Here is an 11,175-nt window from a genome sequence, read left to right as displayed (position 1 = left end):
ATAATAAATATACCAGGTCTCTGTGTCATTGTTTTAGGCAAAGGAGGGCACAGAAAAGTCCTCAGCTATTACAGAGTACTTGCCTATTATCCTATGCAGAGAGCCCTTTGTGTTTTGTAGCGCGGAGGGAAATGACAGAGCATTCTGATGATTTTGGTTCTGATAAGAACTCCAATTTCATGTTGTTAAAACAGATGAGCGGGTTTGACTTCTATTGTGGTCCATGTAGCCATCCTTTGCCATCCCAAGTGTTTCTGCTCGGCTGGAAGGTGTCCTGAGACACAGGAGCTCAGGAACCACGCAGCTCTGAGAGGAAGCCTCCTCAGCAGAGGCGTTGCAGCTCCCAGCGGAGGGGATCCCCAGCTGAGCTAAGGAGTCTCAGCCCTGCTCCTTCTCTTCATTGCTTCTTGGCTTCTTCCAATGAGAGAGCCACACCAGGGAGCAAATCTCACAAAAGAGACTGACTTACTGGAGGGTTCAGGGCATGGAGGGATGAATCCAGGGAGTGGCTGCCCCCTGCTCCTGGGAACAGACAGCAAGAAATTAAGCAACGGGCAGGGTTTACGTAGGATTTCTTAGGGGGCGGAACTTCTCAGAGCAGAGACTTCCAGATTGGTGATTGGTGGGGATTTCAAGTTATGAGCTTGGGAAGTTTAGGGATTGGTGGGGTTTTGTGGGACGCTTGGGGATTGGTGGGTTTTCCTGCTCAGAGGCGGTGGCTTTTTTTTTTTTTCCATCCCCTTTCCACTTCATCAGGTCCATGGGTTAGGGTGGGTAGGGTGGGAAGTCCTTCCTAGCCACAGCTGGCTTTTGCTGAGGTGCCATCTCTGTGGGGCTTCTTGGGGTGTCTGGAGAGGAGGTGCTGCTGCCACTGGGGACAGCTCCTGTGGAACTGCTCCTGCACCCTGCTGCGGTGTTTCACCAAAGCTGTAGGCTGAGGCAGGAAAGATGGTGTCGCCACCATGGACAGCTCCTCAAGACAGCAGTAGGCTGAGGCGGGAAAGATTTTGCCACCATGGATAGCTCTTGAGGGCAGAGTCTGCTGAGGGGAGAAAGGTGATGAGCCACCGTGGACAGCTCCAGCGATGGCTACCGACTGAGGTGCTGTCATTTTGACAGAAGCCACCATTTTTGACAGCTCCTGCAGGGGCATCTCACCTCAGCTGTAGGCTGGCACAGGAAGGAGGAGCTGGCCGCTGCTTTGATGGCTTTTTCGGAGTACCCTTTAGGGACTACACCAAGACTTCTGTGGATGTCTGAAATCGTGTACAGGATAAATCCCCTCCACCTGTATAAAGGGTTGCTTGCTGGGATAAATTCTGCGGTGATGTATGTATATATTTTTATTAGGTAAGAGGTTGGAGAGATGGCTCAGTAGTTAAGAGCACATACAGCTTTTGCAGAGGACGTGAGAGTCCCTTCACCCACATTGGACGCCTTACAACCAATCACCTATAACTCTAACTGCAAGGGACTCTGACACTTGGGCTTCTGAAAAGGAGGGCACATACATTCATGGTACATATACATTGCCAAAACACACAGATGTAATTTAGGGGGGGAATTAGGTAAGAGAGCAACTCCAAAAGTACAATTAGAATGACGTACTGTAAGAAACTTGCAAGCAGGGGTTGGAGATTTAGCTCAGTGGTAGAGCACTTGCCTAGCAAGCGCAAGGCCCTGGGTTCGGTCCCCAGCTCTGAAAAAAAAGAAAAAAGAAAGAAACTTGCAAGCTTCGCGCTGCTCCTGGGTCTGGGTCCATTTGGTAAAATAAAGGCTATTTGAGCACAACTATTTTAATACCGTGACAGTCAGTCAACAACTGAGACGGCAACTAAGTAACTGACAGGCTGGTGGTGTGTTTGGAAGGCACAGTGTATGCATGCACTAGAGGAGGAAAAATAAATTGTACAATTAGCCTGGCATAGTGCCACACAACTTCGATCCCATCCCTCAGGAGACAGAGGCAGGTGGATTGCTGTGAGTACCAGGATAGCCAGAGCCACACAGAGAGACCCTGTCTGAAATAAATAAAATAAAATCATAACATAAATAGGCCAATAAACCACACAAATAGATATGAGTTGTATCTGTTCAGTGTCGTGTTGGAGGTTGGCACAGTGATTTTATGTATTCAAATACTAAACTAAACCCCCGAGATCTGGTTGCCACGACTTTCAGATCCTCATGTATACCTAAGTGATGCTATACAAATATCGTTCCCCAACTTAAAGATATTGGTTAAGTAAAAGTGGCTACAGCGAGTTACCAGGGAGAATAGAGGCAGGCAGGGTTTCAGTTACCAGCCTGGTGCAGCAGGACATTATAAACAGATGTTTTAAATAAAATAAGCACTTTTCAGGTCAGTGGCTAAGGCTTTGTTAATTTCTCCCAAAGAGTTGCTACAAGCTCTTTGCCAATCCTCATTGATTGCCCAGAAAGACAAGGTCTCAGCATCCGTATAAGGTACTCAGAGTTCTGCCAGGTCTGTTCCTGACAATTGATGCAATCTTTTTTTTTTGAAAGACATTAGTTATATGAGTACACTGTTGCTGTCCTCAGACACACCAGAGAAGGCATCAGATCCCATTACAGATGGTCATGAGCCACCATGTGGTTGCTGGGAATTGAACTCAGGACCTCTGGAAGAGCAGCCAGTGCTCTGAACCGCTGAGCCATCTCTCCAAGGATTTTATCTTTTGGGATTCAATTGGAAGTTCTTTTTATTGGCCTGTTTTGTTTTGTTTGCTTTGTGTGTGTGCTGAGAAAATCCATTCCATAACACTATCTTTGTATAATGAGCCAAACAGGAGAGTGAGTTGAAGGCAAAAAAAAAAAAACCCCAAAACTGCAGTCAAGAATTGCAGTGATTTTCTGGGAGGTGTCTGCCCCACTCTAGCCCATGCATTTCCTGAATAAAAGACACAGAACATTGTAATTTATTAATAAGCTAGTTGTACTGGCTTGTCTGTGTGTCAACTTGACAGTAGCTGGAGTTAGCACAGAGAAAGGAGCCTCCCTTGAGGAAATGCCTCCATGAGACCCAGCTGTAAGGCGTTTTCTCAATTACTAATCAAGGGTGGGAGGGCTCAGCCCCTTGTGGGTGGTGCCATCCCTGGGCTGGAGGTCCTGGGTTCTATAAGAGAGCAAGCTGAGCAAGCCAGGGGGAGCAAGCCAGTAAGTAACATCCCTCCATGGCCTCTGCACCAGCTCCTGCTTCCTACCTGTGTTAGTTCCGGTTCTGACTTCCTTTGGTGATGAACAGCGATGTGGAAGTGTAAGTTGAATAAACCCTTCCCTCCCCAACTTGCTTCTTGGTCCTGATGGTTTGTGCAGGAATAGAAACCCTGACTAAGACACTCCACAGTTTACTAATGGCACTGTGTGTGCCAGGCTCTGAGCTATTCTAACCTGCATCCCAGCCTTAGGTCCCATTCTCTTTGCCAACTGGATCTTGCTCCATTTGTTCTGTTCCATTTATGACTTCAGGGCAATTTTCTCTTTGCAGCATGCTCATGGTCCACTCTGCCTCATGGCAACCTCCTTCTGAGAGAACCAAATCTCTTGGATTTAGACTCCATCTTAGAGAATCTGACCTAAGGTTGAACTCAAGTTAACTAAAAGCCAGTACCTAACACCAGTTTCCAGGTTATTCCCCAACAAATCTGCACCCCCAGGTTACAAGCCTGCCCCTGACACGTCACTTCCTAACAACGACCAATCAGGAGAAAAGCAGAAGTTAAGTTTATGGTTTGGCTCCCAGCACCAGCCAATTAGTTTAAAGGCCATAATGGCCCCCAATCAGATGTGTACCAGGTTAGATTCACCCTTCTTCCCTCCATAAATACTTACCTGGGGGCTGGAGAGATGGCTCAGCGGTTAAGAGCACTGGCTGCTCTTCCAGAGGTCCTGAGTTCAATTCCCAGCAACCACATGGTGGCTCACAACCCTCTGTAATGGGATCCGATGCCCTCTTCTGTGTCTGAAGACAGCTACAGTTTACTTTTTTTTTTTTCTTTTTTTCGGAGCTGGGGACCGAACCCAGGGCCTTGCGCTTGCTAGGCAAGCGCTCTACCACTGAGCTAAATCCCCAACCCTTACAGTTTACTTTAATATATAATTTTTTTCTTTTTTTTTTTTTTATTTTCGGAGCTGGGGACCGAACCCAGGGCCTTGCGCTTCCTAAGCAAGAGCTCTACCACTGAGCTAAATCCCAACCCCCTACTTTAATATATAATAAATAAATTGTAAAAAAAAAAATACTTACCTGAAACTGGGCTCAGGGCCCCCTCCCATTCTCCTGCTTCATTTATTCTGCTCAAGCTTGAATAAAAAGACCCTAATCCAATTGGGGGTTCATGAACTTTTCCTGGCATACTTCTTCCTTTCTCCTCTTTCTCCCTCTCCTAGTGATCCCTAGCTGAGACCCCCCCCCCACACTCAATCTCAAGTCCTGCCTTCGCCTCCCAGTCAGAGGCCTTTTATTACCCAGATTATTGGGGAGCATTCCTTACTGTACATTGTTCAGCACAGTGCCCATGTTCAGACTGCAACCTGATCTCAGGGCCCGGAACTCAGTATCTGAACACACGGTGCACAAGACCGTATGCAGCGCACACGAGCATCTTGTAGTCTCTGTTCTACCGCAGCTAACTCTCTCTCTGCCTCCCCCGTTAATCATCTTGGACCCTTTTAAGTCTGAATCTCATTGTATTGTTTGAAACAAATTACTTAATTCCTTTGAGTAGTTCATTCAATGTTAAGCCATAGCCAATAAACGTCTCCCCTTAATCTCCGAGAATCATTAAGAGATTGCAATTGATCTCTTCCGATCTGTAGCTTTTGTGGTTGTATTTTCTGTTCCCTTGTCGTATAAGCAAAGGGTTAATAGAATCTCCTCCCTGAAAGGATTTTTTTTTTCAGGAGCAACTTGTAACCCCCACCACAGCACAATTCTTGGTGTTTCCTTAAACATTTTCTCTAAAGTAACTGTGTCAGAATCAGTCAACAAAGTATCGTCTGTGCAGTGATAAACAACAGATTGAGGAAACTGCTCAGGAATTGTTTCTAGTAGTTGTTGCAGAAAATTTTGTGGAGCTTTGAATATACTTTAAGGCTGTGGGCCTTTTGTAAGGCAGTTTCCCCAGTAGCTCATCTAAATTAGCCTGACTTCCTGGCCTAACCCCCACCACAGGACTAACCATTTACCTCCCTGCTCCACTCCAGTCTCCCTTCTGTGGCCACTCTTGCCACATCACCTGCGCACCCCTGGAAGCCTAGGCCTTCTTTCTGGTTTATATTTAGAAAAACCTTTCCCCTTAGAAATGCCTTGTTCACAATTTTGTTACAAATGACCAAATCTCTCACAATCAAAGCACCAAGCATTTTGACCTCTGAAGCTGTAAGCTGCTTGGTCACAGTCTCTTTGCAAATGACCGCATTTCCCATGATTGAAGCCTCAAGCGTTTTTTTGTTTTTTGTTTTTTTAAAGATTATTTATTTTTAATGTGTATAAGTACACCGTCGCCGTCTTCAGACACAGCAAAAGAGGGCATCAGATCTCATTACAGATGGTTGTGAGCCACCATGTGGTTGCTGGGAATTGAACTCAGGACCTCTGGAAGAGCAGTCGGTGCTCTTAACCACTGACCCATCTCCCCAGCCCAAGACTAATTTTTGTAAAACAAAACAAAACAAAACAAAAAATCCATGAAGACTTCTTCAGACCTACATAGTCCTTATGAGTGAATTGGATTTTCCCCCCAGGTTCCTGCACTTGGTCCCAAGCTCTTAAAGCCACTAATAGACACCATTCTATAATAGTGTCATTTGTTCACCCAGCAACTGACCTTTTTCTCTACTCTGTCCCCTGGTTCTATTACTCACAGCTTTCCCCCTCACCATGTTAACCATTGCAACATAGGCCTCGGGTACAGCTGTTTCCAATCCCTTCCAGTCTTGAGGAATCATTCTATTTTGAGTAGGCCGGTTATTTAGAATTTGTTTCAGATGAGGCCACTGCATCCCATCTGAATTTCTACGAGACACTATTCTATCTTGTCCTGATCTTGTTATACACCGTACAGACACATGCAGTCCATATGCAGTACATTAACTGGCATGTGCAGTGTGACTACTGAGGAAGAGGATAGTGGTTTTGTAAACCTGGGCCACCCCTCCTTCCACTCTGGTGACACAGTTGGTTTGAGATGAGCCCTTGAAACAGATTGTTTCATCAGACTGTTCTCCCCAGTGTCCCAGCTTTCCTCTGGCCTCACTGCCCTCTGGTACAGTTCATTTCCCTCTTCCCACCTCCAAGAAGCTTCCCCACTGTCAGCCACTGGGACTGAGCTCTTTTGTTCTCCTGTTTCTGGTGCTTCTTGCTTGCCTCCCAAGTGCTTCCACATGGACCCGCAAATTTTCCAGTTGCACAACCAATTCTTCAACCCTTTCAGGAGTAAGAGCAGAGAGATCCTTTTCTTTTTTTTAAGATTTATTTATTTATTATATATAAGTACACTGTAGCTGTCTTCAGACACACCAGAGGAGGGCATCAGATCTTATTACAGATGGTTGTGAGCCACCATGTGGTTGCTGGGATTTGAACTCAGGACCTCTGGAAGAGCAGTTAGTGCTCTTAACCACTGAGCCATCTCTCCAGCCCAGAGAGATCCTTTTCATTTTCCCATTTCAGCCATTTTCAACCCCTCAGGATCTTCATTTCCACCTGCAATTTTTCCTGTTTGCAACCATTCTCCCAACCAAAAGAAACAAACAAACAAACAAAACAAAAACAAAAAAATCAAACAACCAAAACCAAAACTGAACGAAACAACAACAGCAACAACAACAACAAAAAAAAATCACAAAACAGGATATAGGGAAAAGAAGGGGAAAAAAAATCAGGACATCCCCTCTCAGGGACATGTCAACAGTAGCAGCCACAACTATTTTTTGACTGGTGTCTTGAATAGAGCTCTCCATTCCTTCCTTCCCTGCCATATTCTTTTCTTTTTTTTTAAAGATTTATTTATTTATTCTATGTAAGTACATTGTAGCTGTCCTCAGACACACCAGAAGAGGGCACTGAATCCCATTACAGACGGTTGTGAGCCACCACCTTGTGGTTGCTGGGATTTGAACTCAGGACCTCCTGAAGAACAGTCAGTTTTCTTAACCATTGAGCCATCTCTCCAGCCCCTTGCCATATTCTTTATGGCATTTCAAATCAAATTTTCCGTTTTGCCTATGCCCATGTCTGGGTGCCACTTGTAGTAGCTGGTCTTTTCTATGTTGTGGGTTCTTCTGTTTTGTTTGTTTGTTTTAATTTTTTTTAAAGATTTATTTTATGTGAGTACACTTAGGACACACCAGAAGAGGACATCAGATCCCATTACAGATGGTTGTGAGCCACCATGTGGTTGCTGGGAATTGAACTCAGGACCTCAGGAAGAGCAATTTGTGCTCTTAACCGTTGAGCCACCTCTCCAGCCCCGTGGGTTCTTCTTACTTCTACCCTTTTCCACTCTTTCAACCCCCTAACACTAGATAAGAGGAGGAAGAGGATGGAGAGGAAAGGAGAGAGCTTGAGCCCAATTACAGTCAGCTGCTGTGGAAAATCTGCCCCAGAACAGGTAATACCTGGGATTAAAACAAAACCATTCAGGGGCTGCAGAGATGGCTCAGCGGTTAAGAGCACTGACTGCTCTTCCAGAGGTCCTGAGTTTAAATCCCAGCAACCACGCTCATAACCACCTATAATGGGATCTGGTGCCCTCTGCTGGCCTCCAGGTATGCATGCAGGCAGCCTGAAAATAATAAATAAATTAAAAACAAAAAAACAAAACAAAACAAAAAAAGCCATTCTTAGAGTTTCTGTGTTTTCTAAAATTCCAAAATTGTCACTGCAGGGTCTCACTATGTAGCCCTGGCTGGACCTCACTATGAGACCAAGCTGGCCTCAAACACACAGAGATCTGCCTGCCTCTGCCTCTGATGCTCTAACATTACAGGTGTGCCCCCATGCCCAACTCAAAAGAAACCCCTAAAGGACTGGTTGGCAGTATGACTTTTGCAGCCGTTAAACTCTCTGCTTCCCCCACCCATTTCACCAACACAACTGGCCCAGCGACACGGGGTGTTTCTCCCAAGTTGACTGGTCCTCTGCTGCTAGGTGATATGAGTCTCTGGGAATCAGCCCAAACCTGTGTGGAACTTTATTTTGAGGAGATCAGCCAGTTAGCTTCCTGGGGAATCATGATTATTGTGCATGTATTAGTGAGTGTTTGATAACTGCTGTACCAAACAGGATTCAAATGTCAAAGGTTTAGCCCCTTGGGTTTTTTGTTTTTGTTTTTGTTTTTGTTTTTGTTTTTTGTTGTTGTTGTTTTGTTTTGTTTTGTTTTGTTTTTGGTCATGCCACAGTCATTGGTTGAATGAGAGTTTGTTCATGGGGTCACTTCAGTCTTCTGCTTGTGGCTCTGCCTCTTCTGGGTTCTCAGAGTCCTCTTCAGTCAACTACAAGATGGGAAGGAAGAGTTGGGGAGGGTTGCTGTGTTGGTTTGTAAGTGCTAGGCCTGGGGATTGGCGCTATTAGAAGGTGGGGCCCTGTTGGAGCAGCTGTGTCACTGTGGGTGTGGCCATCCTCAATCTCCCTAATGGTGTGATCCTGTGTAATCAGAGCAGGGAGCCTAAGAGGGAAAGTGAGCCACAACAGCTGGGGGGGTACTGAGGCCTCAGGTGGTGAGTGAGCTGAAGAGAACAGACTCATGGGTGGCGAGCTTCACTGAAAAGCTCATTTAATTGGGGGGGACAGGGGGTCAAGGGTCATTTAAACCCTTTCGGGGGTGAGTAGGGACTATGGGGCCAGGATACTGGGGATGGTTCATTTGCATAAGGAGGAATTCCAGGTGCTGCCAGACTTGACCTCATCAGGGGAAAGAAAATTTAACCTGGCTAATGGCTACATGACCTCCTTTGGTGAGGCAAAGGTGGGGGGCACAGGCTATGTGCACCTGTGGCAAAGGGGACATGGTCCTACTCCTGCCGATCTCGGGATGAGGTTTCGAGGGTTGGATGTGCCTCAACCCCACTCTTGCTCCAGGCCAGCTTCTCCCAGTCCCACCGTTCCATAGCTTCAACCCCACATAACTGGGCACAGTAGCTTCTATCTATTACCCTATGATAGGAGTGTTTGAGGCAAAAGTCTAATTTCTGGCAGCCCCAACACATTGGGCTTGGCCCTTCATCTCCGATACATCAATTATAGAGATAATCAATATTGAAAAGCAGGGAGGGGGCTGGAGAGATGGCTCAGTGGTTAAGAGCACTGACTGCTTTTCCAGAGGTCCTGAGTTCAATTCCCAGCAACCACATGGTGGCTCACAACCATCTGTAATGGGATCCAATGCCCTCTGCTGGTGTGTCTGAAGACAGCAACAGTGTACTCACATACATAAAATAAATAAGTACGTCTTTTAAAAAAGAAAGAGGAGTTGGGGATCTAGCTCAGTGGTAGAGCGCTTGCCTAGCAAGCGCAAGGCCCTGGGTTTGGTCCCCAGCTCCGAAAAAGAAAAAGAAAAAAAGAAAGAAAAGAAAGCGAGGAGGGGGGATTTATATCAATGTGCCTACATTGAGAATAGGAATACATAAAGGGATCATGGTAGTTAATCTTGACCATCAACTTGGGTGTCTGGAACAGATGAAAAGACACACAGAAGGAGTGACTGAAAGGAGAAGATGCTACCTGGGTGACTATAACTGTAAGTCTCTTGCTCAAGTCATGACACAGATACTTTAATTAGTTATGAAAGCTTGGCCTTAACTAAGGCTTGCCCTCACCTAGCTCTTATACTTAAATTGACCTATTTATATTAATCTACATTCTGCCATGTGACTCATTACCTCCTCAATGCCTTCTTGCTCCACATCTGGCTGGTGGTGAATCTCCTGCCTCAGACTCTTTCTCCTATCTCTTCCTGGAAGTTCCACCCCTATCCTTTCCTGCTTTGCCACAGGCCATTCATCTCTTCATTAAACCAATCAGAAGGTGGTGGAGAAGATGTTTACAAAACGCGGAGTCAACCGTGGCGTCTCATAAAAATAACAGCCCCGCGTCCTGTACTCAAATCTCTGCAGGTATACGAATCACCACTTGAATAATAGTGACAGCCTTTACACACTGCACGAAAGATTACCCCCAACAGGCGGCAGCTTCCATGCAGTGGCTCTCAACCTGTGTGTGCGTCGTCACAACCTGATTGGGGTCGCCTAAGCCCATCAGAAAACAGATATTTGCATTATGATTTATGTCAGCAGCAAAATTATAGTCATGAGGTGAAGTGGAAACTTAAGGGTTCTTCGGAAGTCATTTGTGTTGGATGGCGTTTTGCTAAGGCGGACTCGTGAAGGAGAGTTCTCTGGAAGCAGACACAGGTGAAAGGATGTTCTGCTATAAAGCAAGCACGAGAAATGACTTCACTAGCAACAGGCATGTACTGGTCTGCCTTGCGTTGCATAGTTGAACTGCATTCATTGGGACTCCATAGAGAGAAACCGCGCCAAAACACTGCTGGTGGTGTGCTGCCGTTTCTTGCTGCTTTTGCAGACTCAGGCTGATTGGCTGAGTGGTGTCAGCTGAGGCAGACAAGTGGAGGACACGTGATGTTTGGGGGGTTATACACGGGCTGAGCTTGGCTTGATTATAGAGGTGGCCATACAATGCTTGTGGGTCTAGTGTAGCGGATATCCATATGCAGGTGAGGGCTGGCACAAGATAAGGCAAGGCCTGTGGTTGGGCAGTGAAAAAGTAAGGCGGGGACAGAGTTTTTGTAAGGTGGGGGAGAGGAAACAGAAAGAACCACGATGGAGGCAGAGAAGGACGACCCAGATCTGTGTGGCCTTAAACGACCACAGGTAGCTATAAATATTTCCTTCTTTCTTTCTTTCTCTCTTTCTTTCTTTCTTTCTTTTTTTTAAAGATTTTATTTATTTTATGTATGTGAGTACACTGTTGCTGTCTTCAGACACACCAGAAGAGGGCATCGGATCTCTTTACAGATGGCGGTGAGCCACCATGTGGTTGATGGGAATTGAGCTCAGGACCTCTGGAAGAGCAGTCAGTGCTCTTAACCGCTGAGCCATCTCTCCAACCCTGAATATTTCTTAAGGGATGGA

The sequence above is a fragment of the Rattus norvegicus genome, chromosome 17 (genome assembly GCF_036323735.1).
Source record: "Rattus norvegicus strain BN/NHsdMcwi chromosome 17, GRCr8, whole genome shotgun sequence".
Classification (NCBI taxonomy): Eukaryota; Metazoa; Chordata; class Mammalia; order Rodentia; family Muridae; genus Rattus; species Rattus norvegicus.
Note: the sequence above shows the minus strand (reverse complement) of the source record.